The 6,000-nt window shown below is 44.5% G+C and overlaps 2 non-coding genes across 2 annotated transcripts; both read right to left on the reverse strand.

The window, feature by feature from the left end:
* Positions 1-3,457: 3,457 nt before the first annotated feature.
* On the reverse strand, positions 3,458-3,530 carry trnav-cac (transfer RNA valine (anticodon CAC)). The gene has a single exon. It is a non-coding gene; the product is annotated as a tRNA-Val (tRNA).
* Positions 3,531-5,685: 2,155 nt separating this feature from the next.
* trnav-aac (transfer RNA valine (anticodon AAC)) lies at positions 5,686-5,758 on the reverse strand. Its single transcript has one exon. It is a non-coding gene; the product is annotated as a tRNA-Val (tRNA).
* Positions 5,759-6,000: the final 242 nt, after the last annotated feature.

Consider the following 6,000-nt stretch of genomic DNA (forward strand, 5'->3'; position numbering starts at 1 on the left):
TTTTGTAACTAAGTATGTAGCAACTCATGCCGACCTTCAGGAAGTAGCTCCGGGGGCTGGTGGCCTGGCTCAGCTTCAAAGGATGGTCGCTCCGGTAAATCTCGGTCGAAGGAGGCAGGGAGCGAGCGTATACTCATGGACGGAGACCAAGAAGGCCTTTGCGGTAACACCCTGGCCAAGTGCGGGGTACTGTTCCGCGTTTCTGTAGCCAAGAAACGGGTCTGGGGGGACGATGTTGAAACCAGGCCGTCGTTGGGTGGTGTGTCAGCCCTGACTGACGGCGACCCCTGAGGTTGTTGGATGCCTGTATTTGTTCCGCCCGACAATGCGGCGGGCTGAATCTGGGGTGTTGAATTACCCCCAGAAGGCTGTGGCCTGAGTAGATGTTGGGGGGTCTCCAAGACCACCGTGGGGGATCCTCTCGGTGATCTCACCGGGGAAGATGTTTGATCCCACTTAGACGGGGTAATTGTCCTCAATAGCTCATCCACAGAATGACTATCCCAAGAGTCTTGGGAAGAATAAAAATATACATTACATTTACATCTTTAAACGGAGACAGAAATCAAACTTAAAACAACATGTCCAGCACATTCAAAACCTTTAGCTTTTTTAGACCTTTGAAAATAGCCTTAGACATTCACTACAACGCCTTATTATTTACAGACAATATATTTATTAGGACTTGATAATAAATGTAAAACAGAGAAGCCGCTGTAAATAAACTGTTTCTTAAATGTTTCTTTAAAAACTGTAATATTGTTAATAAAACACACACACACACAACAACATTTCATTTTTAAACGAACCTTCCAAGTGTAAACGCTTCCTGATCCCGGGACTTCCTGTTTCACAAACGTTTTCACGATCTGTTTAAATATTAAATACAATGAACACCTTCAAGCCTTTTCCTACAACCACTTTAAAACAGAAGTATAATAGCGGGAGATAAGCCAAACAACTTACTAAACCCTTTCGGACGGCTTTACTTCCTAACCAGACGGTACGGCAATCGGTCATTTCTAAACACGTTCCCCAGAAACAAGCCTAGATCTGTCCGGACTTCTAAAGATCTTTCCCAGAACCCCCCGCCCTACAGGAAACGGTCACCCATCGCTTAAATATTAGCCCTCAACGGGCAAACAAAGCCCTTTTAAAAACATTAAAGTTTGAAAGATCTTACTTACCTCCACAGAATAATCGTTTCTTATGTTTTTCGGCTGGTTTAGCTTTTTGCACCGCTGTGAAGGTAAGAGACATGTTTAACCTTTAACCACACCGCTTTATAAAAAGCTTTAACCTCTTACAGGCTGCAGACATATACTCACAGCTATCAGATACCGGGGCTGACGGCCTTTCAGATTCTTGAAAGGTTACGGTTCTCGAAGGTAAAACGAAACAAGCCCTCGATGTGGAAGGCCTTTCGTTGTCTCGAACCACGTTTCTTAATACTGTTAGACAGGATAATTTTTTTAAAATTAACAAAACTGGACTCAAACATCTTACAGAAACGTTATACAAACAAACAGGGGTTTAGTTCTTACCCGGTCGGCAGACAGCCTGTCTAGGGACAACCACTTCTCTTGGTCGAGACATTAATCACAGGCCTTTCGATAGTTTCTGTGTAATTAAAGAGACCGGCATTAATATATATTAAAACGTTTTCATAACTCTAATGAGCCGCTTCAAAACCACACACACCCATACATAAGAACCCATGAGCGCAAACACAAAAATCTTACCGTCGTTGTTCCAGATGATCTCCTCAGCGTTTGGAATTAACTCCTGTTGACTGGCTGAAAAATAATTTTACAAAACTTAAAACAGATGTTATAGCCTTATTTACAATACATGCACACAACACGCTCTGAGTCAATGAAAAGAATCTGAAGACTTGCCTAAAAACTCGTTTAAATCGAAGTCGCTGATGTTGTTTCCGGACATTGTTGATCTTTAGTCTTAAATCGAAAGGTCAGTATGAGTCTGTCGAGCTGAAGACCAGACCTTCATACTTATACTGATGGCCACATGCCGGATCTGCTTGTAAGGCATTGTTCTGGTCTGGCCTTTGTGCATCAAGACCTATAGTCAACAAACCACTAAGAATATTGCAGGCCTTTATAAGCGCTAAAAAACAACCTGAGCCAAGAAACTAACTATAAAGATCTAAAATAACTAGCGCTTTTACAGTGATTTTTTTTTTTTTTTTAATAGCGATGCTTTGTTTGGTATTAAACAAGTCACAAACTACTCAGAACAGCGTTTATCCCCGCAAAAGAGATATTTGGGTTTATTTTACAAAGCTTATAAATTATATAGGTTAAAAGTATTCTGAATGTTTTGATACCACATGCCATACGTACTGTTGTCTGAGCCCACCCCCGCCACCCATGGTGTGAGTGATTTAGCCTTGAGTGTTGTGATCTATTTAGCATTGAGTGATCAGTTGTTTTTATTTTTTAAACGATTCCTTATCATCAGGGATTGAGACTGCTAAAATACCTTAAAAGCATATCCTTATCTTAAGTCTAACTCTTATGAGCTTTAAGACCCTAGAATGTATTTAAGTAAAACGACTGAACACATTATGTGAGAGATAAAATATAACCACAGCTTTTTTTTTTTTTTTTTACAAAAACAATTAACCTATACACACAAACACCCACACACACACCCTCTTTTTTAATTTTATTTTTAATTAAATTTGAGGGGAGAGACAGAGCCAGATACAGTGTGGATAACATAAGTACCCTATGCAAAACAGGCATTGTTAGGACCTGGGATCATAACACACAACAGAACTTGTTGATCTTATAAAATGATTGGGCGAGAGAGAGAGAGAGACAGACAGAGACAGTGTGAATATGATAAACGCACTATTCAAAACTGGCATTGTTAAGACCTGGGACCATTACAGACAACAGAACTTGTTGATCTTATAACGGTTTAGATTTACTAAACCATTACATGTATATTTAAAAAAGACCCCCAAACACTACAGGAAGAGCCGACCCATTCACACTCTACAGTTGACCAACAAGAAAAACAAGAACAACAGGTTATGGGCGGCCTTGTTGTTCAGGGTTTTATGGGTGTACACTTTCTGACGGATATGACGTAGGAATAATTAAGGAAATAACTCTACCTAAAATCACGCCTCCCAATTATGACGTAGGAATATTAATAAGCTTAGGGCATACGTCATAACAAAATAGGCCGCGCCCATAAAACCCTACTATCTACTCATAAGAGTAACAGCAATGTCGCCGATCCTGCTACGGTCGTATTGTAACAGCAACAACATGTATCGATTTTAAAACTGTCAGTTCCAGCGCCTCGCAAAGCTACCCTTCTGTGATTGTTTGTTCTCAAGGTCAGGATTTCTTGACACTCCGAGGGATGGCCGGCCGCGTTACAGGGACAGATAACACAGCACTAGCACGCGTGCACCGCGGGTTGTTTCCGCCCGGTTTCGAACCAGGGACCTTTCGCGTGTGAGGCGAACGTGATAGCCACTACACTACGGAAACCGACCTGTCCTGGTGTTTCGAATGGCTCCCATCGAAGCCGGCTGGTAAAACGCGCACAGGCGTTTCCCGTGGGCCAGCCTGTGAGATAAAGGTTTCTATTTTCACTGACCTATTTTGCATTGCTCAAGGACACATCAGGACACTTTGGAAACTCTTTCAAAGGAAGAACGCCCTGAGCTATGACAAGACTTACACTTACCCCAACAAGGTGATGCTCAATGGCTTGTTCAAACAGCTGCTGCTCGTCTTGTGCCACCATCAGACAATCACAGAGCTATTGTGCCTTCTACACCTTACGGTAGCTTTACTTTAACAATAATAATGACGGCGACCACGACGACAAAAAGAAAAACAAGAACAACAACAACAACAACAATAACATCATCATCAGATTTTAATTAAAAGTGGCTACACCAGCGTTTACAATTTCAACCTGTCGACGGACGGACGCTCTGAGTCCAACAATTTCGGGAACTCCAATGAAGGAAAGCCACCTACCACCTCCGGGGAACCACGAGGGCAAGCAGGACGAAAAGGGCCGGCCCACAGCAGGCTCTTTCCGCCCGGTTTCAAACCGGGGACCTTTCGTGCGTTAGGCGAACGTGATAGCCACTACACTACGGAAACCAACCCGTCCTGGTGTTTCGAATAACTCCTATCGAAGCCGGCTGGTAAAATGCACACAGGCGTTTCCCGTGGGCCAGCCTGTGAGATAAAGGTTTCTATTTTCACTGACCTATTTTGCATTGCTCAAGGGCACATCAGGACACTTTGGAAACTCTTTCAAAGGAAGAACGCCCTGAGCAATGACAAGACTTACACTTACCCCAACAAGGTGATGCTCAATGGCTTGTTCAAACAGCTGCTGCTCGTCTTGTGCCACCATCAGACAATCACAGAGCTATTGTGCCTTCTGCACCTTACGGTAGCAACAAATCTAACTACTGCTTTACTTTAACATTAATAATGACGGCGACTACGACGACAACAAGAACAACAACAACAACAACAACATCAACAAGAACAACAACAACATCATCATCATCATCATCAGATTTTAATTAAAAGTGGCTACACCAGCGTTTACAATTTCAACCTGTCGACGGACGGACGCTCTGAGTGCACCGATTTCGGGATACTTCGGAAACTCTTTCAAAGGCAGGACGCCCTGCGATCAGACAGTGCCTGCACTTAGCCCAACAAGGTGATGCTGAATGGCTTGTTCAAACGGCTGGTGGTCTTCCGTCACCACCAGACTATCAGAGCTATTTTGTGCCTTCAACTACATAAGAGTAACAGCAATGTCACCGATCCTGCTACGGTCGTATTGCAACAGCAACGACATGTATCGATTTTAAAAGTGTCAGTTCCAGCGCCTCGCAAAGCTACCCTTCTGCGATCATTTGTTCTCAAGGTCAGGATTTCTTGCCACTCCGAGGAAGAGAAAACGACGGCCGGCCATGGGGCAGAGAGATGAGGACGGGTAACACGGCACTGGCACGCGTGCACCGCGGGTTGTTTCTGCCAAGTTTCGAACCGGGGACTTTTCGCGTGTGAGGCGAACATGATAGCCACTACACTACAGAAACCAACCTGTCCTGGGGTTTCGATTGGCTCCCATCGAAGCAGGCTGGTAAAACGCGCACAGGCGTTTCCCGTGGGCCTGCCTGTGAGATAAAGGTTTCTATTTTCACTGACCTATATTGCATTGCTCAAGGGCACATCAGGACACTTTGGAAACTCTTTTAAAGGAAGAATGCCCTGAGCTATGACAAGACTTACACTTACCCCAACAAGGTGATGCTCAATGGCTTGTTCAAACAGCTGCTGCTCGTCTTGTGCCACCATCAGACAATCACAGAGCTATTGTGCCTTCTACACCTTACGGTAGCAACAAATCTAACTACTGCTTTACTTTAACAATAATAATGACGGCGATCACGATGACAACAAGAACAACAACAACAACATCATCATCATCATCATCATCAGATTTTAATTAAAAGTGGCTACACCAGCGTTTACAATTTCAACCTGTCGACGGACGGACGCTCTGAGAGCACCGATTTCGGGCACTCCAATGAAGAAAAGCTACCCACCGCCTCCGGGGAACCACGAGGGCAAACAGGACGAAAAGGGCCGGCCCACAGCAGGCTGTTTCCGCCCGGTTTCGAACCGGGGACCTTTCGTGTGTTAGGCGAACGTGATAACCGCTACACTACGGAAACTGACACCGCCACGTCTTGCTTCAAACGGTTACCGTTGAAGCCTGCTGGTAAAACGGGCTCAGGCATTTCAGGTCGGCTAGACTGTGAGATGGCGTCTGAAGTGCCGCGAAAGGATGCCATTTTCACAGACCTGTTTGGCATTGCTAAAGGGCACATCAGGACACTTCGGAAACTCTTTCAAAGGCAGGACGCCCTGCGCTCTGACAGTGCCTGCACTTAGCCCAACAAGGTGATGCTGAATG

The sequence above is a fragment of the Amia ocellicauda genome, chromosome 11 (assembly GCF_036373705.1).
Source record: "Amia ocellicauda isolate fAmiCal2 chromosome 11, fAmiCal2.hap1, whole genome shotgun sequence".
NCBI classification, from domain to species: domain Eukaryota; kingdom Metazoa; phylum Chordata; class Actinopteri; order Amiiformes; family Amiidae; genus Amia; species Amia ocellicauda.